Consider the following 12,588-nt stretch of genomic DNA (forward strand, 5'->3'; position numbering starts at 1 on the left):
CGGGTTGGGGATAGGTCTCTGACTGTCGTCTCGGCCTACGGGCCGAGCGGTAGTGCGGAGTACCCGGCCTTCTTGGTGTCCCTGTCGGGGGTGCTGGATAGTGCCCCTCCCGGGGACTCCATTATTCTGCTGGGGGACTTCAACGCCCACGTGGGGAACGACAGTGACACCTGGAGAGGCGTGATCGGGAGGAATGGCCTCCCCAATCTGAATCCGAGCGGTGTTTTGTTATTGGACTTCTGTGCTAGTCACGGATTGTCCATAATGAACACCATGTTCAAACATAAGGGTGTCCATCAGTGCACTTGGCACCAGGACACCCTAGGCAGGAGGTCAATGATCGACTTTGTTGTCGTATCATCAGACCTTCGGCCGCATGTTTTGGACACTCGGGTGAAGAGAGGGGCTGAGCTGTCCACTGATCATCACCTGGTGGTGAGTTGGATCCGCTGGAGGAGGAGAAAGCTGGACAGACTTGGCAGGCCCAAGCGCATAGTGAGGGTCCGGGAACGCCTGGCGGAGCCCCCGGCCAGGGATGTATTCAACTCCCACCTCCGGGAGAGCTTTGACCAGATCCCGGGGGATGTTGAAGACATAGAGTCCGAGTGGACCATGTTCTCCACATCTATTGTCGATGCTGCTGCCCGTAGCTGCGGCCGTAAGGTCTGCGGTGCCTGTCGCGGCGGCAATCCCAGAACCCGGTGGTGGACACCAGCAGTAAGGGATGCTGTCAAGCTGAAGAAGGAGTTCTATCGGCTGTGGTTGGCTTGTGGGACTCTTAAGGCGGCTGATGGGTACCGTGAGGCCAAGCGTGCTGTGGCCCGGGCTGTGGCAGAGGCAAAAACTCGGGCCTGGGAGGAGTTCGGTGAGGCCATGGAGAAGGACTACCGGTTGGCCTCGAAGCGATTCTGGCAAACCGTCCGGCGCCTCAGGATGGCAGCGCATGCGCTGTGGCAGTTCGCAGCCGAGTGTGAAGCGGCTCGGATGAAGATCAGCTTCTCCAAGTCCGAGGCCATGGTTCTTGACCGGAAAACGGTGGCCTGTCCTCTTCAGGTTGGAGGGGAGTTCCTGCCTAAAGTGGAGGAGTTTAAGTATCTCGGGGTCTTGTTCTCGTGTAAGGGAAAAATGGAGCGGGAGATCCACAGACGGATCGGTGCGGCTGCCGCAGTAATGGGGGCGCTGTGCCGGTCCGTTTTGGTGAAGAGAGAGCTCTGAGCCAAAAAGCAAAGCTCTCAATTTACCAGTTGGTCTACGTTCCTACCCTCGCCTATGGCCATGAACTTTGGGTCATGACCAAAAGTACGAGATACCGGATACAAGCGGCTGAAATGAGCTTCCTCCGTAGTGTGGCCGGGCACTCCCTTAGAGATAGGGTGAGGAGCTCGGCCATCCGGGAGGGGCTTGGAGTAGAGCCGCTGCTCCTCCACATCGAGAGGAGCCAGTTGAGGTGACTCGGGCATCTATACCGGATGCCTCCTGGACGCCTTCCTCTGGAGGTGTTCCAGGCACGTCCCACCGGGAGGAGGCCCAGGGGACGGCCCAGGACACGCTGGAGGGACTATGTCTCCCGGCTGGCATGGGAACGCCTTGGGCTCCCCCTGGAGGAGCTGGAGGAGGTGTCTGGGGAGAGGGACGTCTGGGCGTCTCTGCTGAGTCGGCTGCCCCTGCGACCCGGTCCCGGATAAGCGGAAGCGACGAGTACGAGTACAGTGTCTTGTACAATTTTGTTGTTTTTTCTTATTTTTTATGGTTGAACAATGGCAGAATTGGGAAAGATTGCAACAAAAACTTGCTCTCCATCCAATCGGACTCAGTCAGATTGGATGGAGAGCATCTGGAAGCATCATTTTTGTTTCACTGGTCCCTTCTAACACATGAACATGCTGTGATCTAAACTAGTGGTCCAAAGCTGTCATCGAGGGGAGATATCCTGCATGTTTTAGAGCTTTCCCTGGTTCAACACACCAGAATCAAGTGATGGTTCAATCCTGGGCCCCAGCAGAATCTGATGACATGCTGAAAAGCAAGTTGGACGACCATGGTCTAAACCAGCTCTGCTGGAAGGTGAACCTCTGCTGCAGCTTGAGATCTTTTGCATCTGTGGGATGTTGTGTTCATGGGGAGGCACTGTGTTCATTTTTGGGTGCAAAAAAAACCCAACATCATTTTGCAGGTGATCATCCATCCATCCGTCCGTCTGTTCTGTTTTTACCAAAAAGCAAAGTTATTTTTGGCCAGGATATTACAAAATTTACAAGAACTCAAGTTCAGAACTCCTATGAAGTGTCCATAGGTTTCTCCCACTTCTCCCACCTGCATATTTCTTGGACGCCTCACAAGAAAATGCTTCTCAATAGAACATGCATCAGGAACAAGCAGCCAGAACTTTCAGATCCTTGGCTTCAAGAACACAATGATGTTGTTTTTTTTTTCCTTGCACCACTAAGAGAAACAACAAATTCCTCTGGTCTTGTAAAGTATGTGTAGGCCTTCTAAACAGAAATCTTAATGAGTACACAAAGAACAGAACGTGAAAGGAGCTAAGAATCACAAAACAAGGAGTAAACCTAACATTGGAAGACTGTGGGTGACAAAGACAACCACAACCCAAAATGATCTAAATGCAAAACCACAAATGACTGCCAAAACACCAGGGCCTTCTGACCTAAGGCTTTATTTCATCTGTGGCTATCTTCCATCCACTCTTTTTTGGATTGCAGGACCAATGGTTGTGCTATCTGCAGATTCTTCCATCCGAGCTGTGAATCTGTGGACAGCCATGTCTTGGTCGGTTTTCAGTTGTGATATTCTCTTTAAACATGAATATGTTCAAATCATTTTTCTTCCGCAATAAAAGAAATCCTTCGGCCCCCTTTCTGCAAGTCAGCAGTGATCTCTGCTTATGCTGATTTCCAGGTTCCTTAGAGGTCAGAACATAGAGCGCATGCTCAAATTGTCTACAACTGTTTTTGGACATACAAGCACTTTAGCAATGTTCTCATGTTCACTGATAGATGCTGGACAGTACATAACAGTGTGTATCTTTTTTAATGAGACACAAACTGACAGAAGTGCTAATAAACCACTTTCTTCTCTATATCATACAAAGTCCTGGATCCTCTCCTCTGCTCCCTTCTCTTTAGCTCTCCCCACCAGTTTTCTGTGGGATTTAGATCTAGGGACTGAGGTAACCATGGATGCAGGCTGATTTCTTCATCTGTTAACTCTTTTCAATGTTCGTTTGGCCATATGTTTTGGATGATTGTCCTGCTGAAACCCCCAATGATGGGTTTTTATTTAAAATCTGATGGTTTTCAAATAATTTATAATATTGTGCTCTCTAACAAGGTTTCAAGGGCCTTTGGGGAAGATGCAGACCCACAGCATCACAGATCTTCCATTGTACTTAACAGTGGGCATGAGCCACCTTTCCTTTGGTTTTATACGAAACTTACCTGGACAGTGTGTGGCCGACAAGATCAATGTTTTTGTCTGCTCTGACCAAACCACACAGTTCAAGTTAAAGTCCCAGTAGGGTTAAACAGGCATCCTTAAACAATCAGATGTAGACAGTTTCATGATGCCACTCTTTAGCTTTAGTTCTCTGATGATGAGCTTTGCTGATTTTGTTGTACCACCCTGAGCATCATCCTTACTGTTCCTCCTGATACTGTTCAAGATGGGTCCTCATGCAGCCTTGTTTGTCACACTTCCAGACTCAGGCACACACTTTGATCAACATCAAAAAGTGAAGTATACATTATTAGGCAGGATAACTGTTTACTGGTGATTTGGTTAAAAGATATCTGAACATGGCTTGGTTCTCTCCACTGAAAAATGTTCTCAAATTAAAAGTTGGAGTTTTCTAAAATGTGCCGTGAGATTATTCATCTGCAATAAATGATACACACATCTTTAAATCTTTACCAGGGGTGCAACTTTATGTTTATTCAATAATAAAAGCTTCCTACTCACAAAATCCCAAAAACCTTTTTTTTAATGGCTCACAACAGATTTTTTCTCATAGATTTGAGAGACAGGGCCATGTGTATCATCTGTAGAATGTGAGCATCCAGTTGTTGACAGGAGCAGCTTGGCCGATGTCCCCCTGCATGAAGGTGCCACAGCTAAACATAGAGCCAGGCCATGTGTAGCTTCTAGAAAGAGAAAGATTAGTGAGAGAACCTAAAGTTAAAAGCTGAAATAACAGCAAATAAGGCAAAACAGGAGAGTAGTATGAGAATGTAGCAGAGAGAATGAAAGTGGTCATTCTGTCCTCCAGCAGTCCAAGCCTATAGCAGCATAACTACAAAGATAGCCCAGGATAACCTACCTCCTTTTCAAAGACTCCGGTCCAAAGACGACAACTTCTGTCTTGTCTGAATTTAGAAGCAGAACATTCAAAGTATTCCAGATTTTTATGTCTTCCAGACATGCCTGTAGTCTATCTAACTGGTTGGGCTCATCAGGATTTAAGGATAAATAAAGCTGAGTATCATCAGCATAGCAGTGAAAATGTATGCATGCTGTCTGATAATTTGACCTACTGGAAGCATACATTTAATAAAGAAAATTGGTCCAAGCACTGAACCCTGTGGTACTCCACAATTAACCCATTAGTTTGAAGATGATTTATCATTTACATGAACAAACTAGAATCTGTCAGACGAATAAGATTTAAATAAGATTTAAACCACCCTAGTGCTGTTCTCCTGGTCCCCACAGCATGTTCCAGCCTCTCTAAGAGAATATTGGGTTTAGATGTAATTATATTCATGTGTTAGAATGGCCCAGTTGAGAATCGGTGGCATGACCTGAAAGTTGGTGTTCACAGAAGCTAAATCTGACTGATCTTGTGCTGCAATGCAAAGAAAAATGGGTAAAGAATTCAGTGTCTAGATGTGCAAAAGACTTACTCCTGTATCTGCACTGAAAGGTGGTTCTACAAAGTACTGAGTCAGAGGGATTAATAATGGAAATGCAAATTTAATTTATTTCTAAAAGGTTCAGAAACCAGGTATGTTCTAGCCAATGCAAGGTCAAAAACTAATTTAGTGTTGGTCTATCACATTAAATTTCAATGAAATACATTAAAGTGTCTGGTTGTAATGTGATAAAATATGAAAATGTTCAAGAGGCTTTAATATTTTGCAAGACATTGTAAAGTATAAGGCATCCACCACTTGGCAAAGTGGCTAGATGCATTCAGAATGAGTGCTGTAACATGGCAGTGGTACATTTTGGCAACAGGCACAGCTAAGCAGAACAAGTACTACTGCAAGTAGGGTCAGAACTCAACGTACAGAACCTCTGTACCATAAGCTCATCCTGCAGAGCTGGCCCACAGCAGAAGCAAAATAAGCTGCTGCCTAGGGCAAGCGATACACATCCAAACTCCAAACTAATCAAGATGTCTTATTATCAAATATAAATGAATGAATATTTAACAGATTGTAAAGCAGGATACTTGTAATCATACAGAGGAAAATCCTCATAGTTTCAGAGTTAAATTGACAGTCATCATTTGATGCTGATAGTTTATTCATTTCTGTAGCTTGTGCCAGTGCTTGCGGTACATTTGATTTAAACTGTAACTGTAAACAAATCTCAGTAAATATTTGACAATGTTTTGCTGCTGCTTGCAAGCATAAGTAATTCACTTTTGCCCCTCCTATTCTGACTCTACAGAACCTGTCTAGAAAAGCCTGACATGGCTGCCAGAGTAGAAGTCAGAGACGCCATTTGTTGAAAATTCAAGACATCATGAGGTTTCTTTTCTATGTATTCACTCTACCTGTCAAAGCCAGTTGGCAGAGCTAACTGGTCATTATAATGGATTTGCTGTGCAGGTTAACCAATCAGATGAAGAGGCATAGTGACAGCACAACAACCATAATATTTAAATAAATACTGAAAGAATTAGATAAGATCTAAAATAAAATTACATTAAATTTTAGTTCATGCATTTTAAATGTTATTATTTAATGAGGTATTCAATAAATCATTGATATGTCTAAATTGTTTCACTATTTGTTTCAATTTAAATGTTAAATATTGCATAAAGGGACCGGTGCAAAGAGGACTGGGTGGCGGACGAAGGTGGAGACCTCAGCGGCCCGATCCCTGGATGCTTAGGCTGGCTCTAGGGACGTGGAATGTCACCTCGCTGGGGGGGGGGAGGAGCCTGAGCTTGTGCGGGAGGTCGAGAGATATCGACTAGAAATAGTCGGGGTCGCCTCCACGCACAGCGTGGGCTCTGGAACCCATCTCCTTGAGAGGGGTTGGACTCTCTTCTAATCTGGAGTGGCCCACGGGGAGAGGCGGCGGGCTGGTGTGGGTTTGCTTGTTGCCCCCCAGCTCAGCCGTCTCGTGTTGGGGTTTACCCCAGTGGATGAGAGGGTCGTATCCCTGCGCCTTCGGGTTGGGGAGAGGTCTCTGACTATCATTTCAGCCTACGGGCCGAGTGGTAGTGCAGAGTACCCGGCCTTCTTGGCGTCCCTGTCGGGGGTGCTGGATAGTGCCCCTCCCGGGGACTCCATTATTCTGCTGGGGGACTTCAACGCCCACGTGGGGAACGACAGTGACACCTGGAGAGGCGTGATCGGGAGGAATGGCCTCCCCGATCTGAATCCGAGTGGTGTTTTGTTATTGGACTTCTGTGCTAGTCACGGATTGTCCATAACGAACACCCTGTTCAAACATAAGGGTGTCCATCAGTGCACTTGGCACCAGGACACCCTAGGCAGGAGGTCGATGATCGACTTTGTTGTCGTATCATCAGACCTTCGGCCGCATGTTTTGGACACTCGGGTGAAGAGAGGGGCTGAGCTGTCCACTGATCATCACCTGGTGGTGAGTTGGATCCGCTGGAGGAGGAGAAAGCCAGACAGACTTGGCAGGCCCAAGCGCATAGTGAGGGTCTGCTGGGAATGCCTGGCGGAGCCCTCGGCCAGGGATGTATTCAACTCCCACCTCCGGGAGAGCTTCGACCAGATCCCGGGGGATGTTGGAGACATAGAGTCCGAGTGGACCACGTTCTCCGCATCTATTGTCGATGCTGCTGCCCATAGCTGCGGCCGTAAGGTCTGCGGTGCCTGTCGTGGCGGCAATCCCAGAACCCGGCTGTGGACACTGGCAGTAAGGGATGCTGTTAAGCTGAAGAAGGAGTCCTATCGGCTGTGGTTGGCTTGTGGGACTCCTGAGGCGGCTGACGGGTACCGTGAGGCCAAGCGTGCTGTGGCCCGGGCTGTGGCAGAGGCAAAAACTCGGGCCTGGGAAGAGTTCGGTGAGGCCATGGAGAAGGACTACCGGTTGGCCTTGAAGCGATTCTGCCAAACCGTCCGGCGCCTCAGGAGGGGGAAGCAGTGCTTTGCCAACACTGTTTATAGTGGGGGCAGGAGACTGCTGACCTCGACTGAGGACATTATTGGGTGGTGGAAGGAGTACTTCGAGGATCTCCTCAATCCTGCCATCACGCATTCCGTGGTGGAAAAAGAGGCTGGGAACTCGGGGTGTGACTCTTTCATCACCCAGGCTGAAGTCACCGAGGTGGTTAAAAAGCTCCGCGGTGGCAAGGCTTCAGGGGTGGATGAGATCCGCCCTGAGTACCTCAAGTCTCTGGATGTTGTAGGGCTGTCATGGTTGACACGCCTCTTCAACATTGCGTGGCGGTCTGGGACAGTGCCTCTGGACTGGCAGACTGGGGTGGTGTGTTCCAATTACAGGGGGATCACACTCCTCAGCCTCCCTGGTAAGGCCTATGCCAGGGTATTGGAGAGGAGAGTCCGACCGATAGTCGAACCTCGGCTTCAGGAGGAACAGTGTGGTTTTTGTCCCAGCCGTGGAACACTGGACCAGCTCTATACCCTCTACAGGGTGCTCGAGGGTTCATGGGAGTTTGCCCAACCGGTTCACATGTGTTTTGTGGACCTGGAGAAGGCATTCGACTGTGTCCCTCGTGATGCCCTGTGGGGGGTGCTCCAGGAGTATGGAATCGGGGGCCCTTTATTAGGGGCCATCCGGTCCCTGTACGAGCGGAGCAGGAGTTTGGTCCGCATTGCCGGCACTAAGTCGGACCTGTTCCCAGTGCATGTTGGACTCCGGCAGGGCTGCCCTTTGTCGCCGGTCCTGTTCATAACTTTTATGGACAGGATTTCTAGACGCAGCCAAGGGCCGGAGGGGGTCTGGTTTGGGGACCAGTGGATTTCGTCTCTTCTTTTTGCGGATGACGTGGTCCTGCTGGCCCCCTCTAGCCAAGACCTACAGCATGCGCTGTGGCGGTTCGCAGCCGAGTGTGAAGCGGCTGGGATGAGGATCAGCTCCTCCAAGTCCGAGGCCATGGTACTCGACCGGAAAAGGGTGGCTTGTCCTCTTCAGGTTGGAGGGGAGTTCCTGCCTCAAGTGGAGAAGTTTAAGTATCTCGGGGTCTTGTTCACAAGTGAGGGAAGAATGGAGCGGGAGATCGACAGACGGATCGGTGCGGCTGCCCCAGTAATGGGGGCGCTGTGCCGGTCCATTGTGGTGAAGAGAGAGCTGAGCCGAAAAGCAAAGCTCTCAATTTACTGGTCGGTCTACGTTCCTACCCTCACCTATGGCCATGAACTTTGGGTCATGACCGAAAGAACGAGATCACGGATACAAGCGGCTGATGAGCTTCCTCCGTAGGGTGGCCGGGCACTCCCTTAGAGATAGGGTGAGGAGCTCGGCCATCCGGGAGGGGCTCAGAGTAGAGCCGCTGCTCCTCCACATCGAGAGGAGCCAGTTGAGGTGGCTCGGCATCTATACCGGATGCCTCCTGGACGCCTTCCTCGGGAGGTGTTCCAGGCACGTCCCACCGGGAGGAGGCCCAGGGGACGGCCCAGGACACGCTGGAGGGACTATGTCTCTCGGCTGGCCTGGGAACGCCTTGGGCTCCCCCTGGAGGAACTGGAGGAGGTGTCTGGAGAGAGGGATTTCTGGGCGTCTCTGCTGAGTCTGCTGCCCCCGCGACCCGGTCCTGGATAAGCGAAAGACGACAAACGAACGATATTGCATAAATAAAATGATCATTTTTCATTTAATAATTTTTTTGTGTATTTATTACATTGCAGCACTTATGACACTCCATAAATGTAAAGGAAAAACACATTTTGTTTTTATTTTGGGCAGCTTAATTGTTGGCTTACTAGAAAAACTTGAAACTAGGGGTGTTCATTGCCCAATAAAACAATATTAGTTGTGGTGGGTGACAGGTTTAACTGGAAGTTACCCCACTCAAATCAAATTCTGTTGAATGCCCAGTTAAATCATGAGTCACCATCAATGTTGCATGTTATGAGGATGAAGCTTTTACTAAACCATCCTAAGGTCTTCAAGTATTCTTTCTTTCAGGAAAAAAGTTTTTACTGTAACTTATCTTCTGTTGCGCTGCAGGAAGAAGAACCCTGGTGTTGCTCTGACTGTTGGTGTTCCAAAATGCCGAAATGACAGCAAAGGCAGCCCTCACCTCCTCTGTCTCTTCTGGCATAGCTCTGCTGCGCAGCCATGTTTCTTTTTCAGTTAAAACACTAAATGAGATGTGTGTTGTATGAGAGGGGCTCACACTTAATCAAAATCAGTTAATTAGTACATGTGGTAGAAACCATACTGATTGTGTAAATGCTATAAAACCTTAACCCTGTTGAGGTCCTACCTCTGCAGAGGCTTTTTCTGTTCACTTTTTGGTTTTTGCTGTTTCACCCATTTAAATGTTCAGCTCCTTCAGGACTTCTGCTACTTATAATTTTTTTGAAACAGCAACAGTTTTTAAGTATTTAATTCCCATAGAAATGAATGGGACAAGCTTTTAAATTATCAAACACCATGTGCTCTTTTAAGGCTTACTCCTTTCAGCTATTTTCAGCTAGAAACTCTTTTCATAGTTTAAATTGGTAGCAAGACATTTCTCTATTATTTCAGGTTTTAAATATATTTTACTTCTTTTATAAGATAACAGTTTAAATTTCATAAGGTTTTTGATCAGATGCCACCTAAAGGTAATGACATTAGACACAACTATTCATCTGAGCCCCTACAATTCAAAATTGTTGCAAACCAATTATATCTGCTGCCAAGTCTTTAATATTAAATGCTAAATTTATTGATCAGAATGCTGGAAATATTCCCCTCTCCCATAAACTGTGACTTTCACGCCTTATATCGTTGAGATGGTATGTGGCAGCACTTTCCTCAAGGCTTGTCATTATTGAAGCAATATCAGTGTAAAGACATTCTTAGATGAAATTCTCCAACTAGAAGCAATCTCATATCTCCTCTCTCAGGGACTGCACTTTGTCCTGTAAGAGGTCAACACTCACCCTACAGAGCGGGGTTTAACAGAGACTACCTCCAGAGTTTGGGAGTGGAGAGGATGTGATGGTCATCATGCAGTCCTGATTTCAACCCCACTGAGTTTTGGTGGGATCAGCTTGGACGTAGAATAACCAAGACAGCCACATTGGCTTTCTTTCGACAAATGCTAGTTGAAGAATGGGATGTCATCCCACAACATTGTCCAATATGGTGGCCAGCATGTGGAGGAGGTGCCAGTAGTGGTAAAAGGATCAGTAGTATTAATGAGATCGATGCTGTGTTTGTGTCTCCTTTCTGGTATCAGTATGTTTCTTCGGCACCATGGAAACTTTACTTTTCTCTCTGTCTCTCATTTACACTCAACAACAAACTGGCTGGCAGACACACTTAGCCCTGCCCCCTCCTAAGCTCTGCTTTGTGATGTGATGTGACTCAACACGCCTGAGTTCTGCCCAGCAGTGAATTAGTGACGACACAATGAAAAACTATTTCACTGCCATGGATGAAAATGTAGTAAGCTACAACGCATGTCAGGAGTTGGTTCACTAATATAGTCACAAAATTTACTTTAAGCACAGGAAAACACACAAAACTGAAAACAATGGCCTTTGAAAGAATGGGGAAAATTGCAACCCCAGGCATAAAGATAGAGCTTACTGACATTTCTTTTCTATTGGCAGGGACTATCCAGGTAGATCATTTATCTGTGAAACTGATGTTTCTGATTTTTCATCTTAATTCACATCTGATTTCCATCAGTGAATGTGAAAACATCCTGTTCAGTCAGTCTGATTACCCACTGACTATATCTGCGCAACCATCCATTGTCCAAACCCACTTATCTTTGCAGGGTCAAGGAGGGGCTGGTGCCTAGCTCCGGAGGTCATTGGTGGGGAACACCCTGGACAGGTCACCAGTCCATCTGTCATTCAAAGAATATATTCAGCCAATTAACATTTGTAAAACTAATTTTTTTTATTGAAGCTAAATAAGCTTAAAAGTGAACATACATCTGAAAGAATTTTGCATAAATTATTTGATTTTGTCTAGATAAACACTTAGTATTGGTATCATTGTAGGGAATACTGGCTCTGGATTTACTTGATATCCAATTGATACCCAAATTTAAAGTATCAACCACCACAGGTTGCTGAGGTTGTGTATGATTGTCCCACAAACTACTGAGAGCCTTGTTTATTAAATGTATGAATAAATTGTCAGTTTGTCTTGCTTTTTCAAAGTTCTGCTATCCAATCCAATCAACAACCCCAGGAGCAGATTTAGTTGTTTGGCTTTGGCAGAGAGGGTTTGGCAAGTCTTTCTTGTGTTGTGATTATTAATCTGAGAATATTATTTAATATTTAATATTAATATTGGAAATGAAGTTAAGTTAGTCTTGGCAGTAATCAGCAAACGTTTAGACAACCATTCACAATGCAAGATCAGATAAAATATTATTTTAATAAAATAATGTTTTAAATAATGATCTGCTGAATAAAACCAACCTTCTGGATGACCATTTCTCAATGGTGTCTCATTAGCTGCCTTTATTAAAATAATATTTGAAGAAATATTATTAAGGGAATATTTCTTAAAGAGCCAAATCTTTCTGGAGAAATGGGGCTTAATGGTGTTTACTTAGTTATCAAATTTTGTAAAATTATGTTACGGACACATTATTTACTGGATTGACAACTAAACCTTTTTGGGTAAATATTATTTAGCCGCAAGCACATGTCCTTAGCTGTTAGCAGTTAAGCTAACAAAGAAGCTGCTAGCTGAGCACCAGAATCAAACACATACCTTTAGAATACCAGGGTCAATAAAAGGGTTAAAATGCATAAGCGCGGACGGCGCGTTATGAGCAATGTTCTGTTTAAAATCACCCTTCAAGTAAATTTTGTTTTAACTTTAAAAACCTACAAACAAAGAACACAACCTGAGCACGTGTGCTGCAGATTGCCAGCTAGCACCAAGATAGCTGAGTTCAACACAAACAAAACCAAATTTCATAAAATGAAAAACGTTTAGATCATTTCAATCTAAATATCTCTCTATTACTCTCTGTCCAAAACACTTAACCTCATGAACTGTGGTGAGTAATGTTGTCCAAGCGACGATGAAGTTTGAAGAAGGTATCCACAGTGAACAATGGTTAGCCACAGCTGACCTCCTTAGCTGTGGGGGGTTGAAGGTGCTCTGTGAACAAAGGGTTAGCTTCCCGCTAACCTCCAGCCGTGGATGAAAAATGGCTCGTTG

Source organism: Girardinichthys multiradiatus, chromosome 18 (assembly GCF_021462225.1).
Source record: "Girardinichthys multiradiatus isolate DD_20200921_A chromosome 18, DD_fGirMul_XY1, whole genome shotgun sequence".
NCBI classification, from domain to species: Eukaryota; Metazoa; Chordata; class Actinopteri; order Cyprinodontiformes; family Goodeidae; genus Girardinichthys; species Girardinichthys multiradiatus.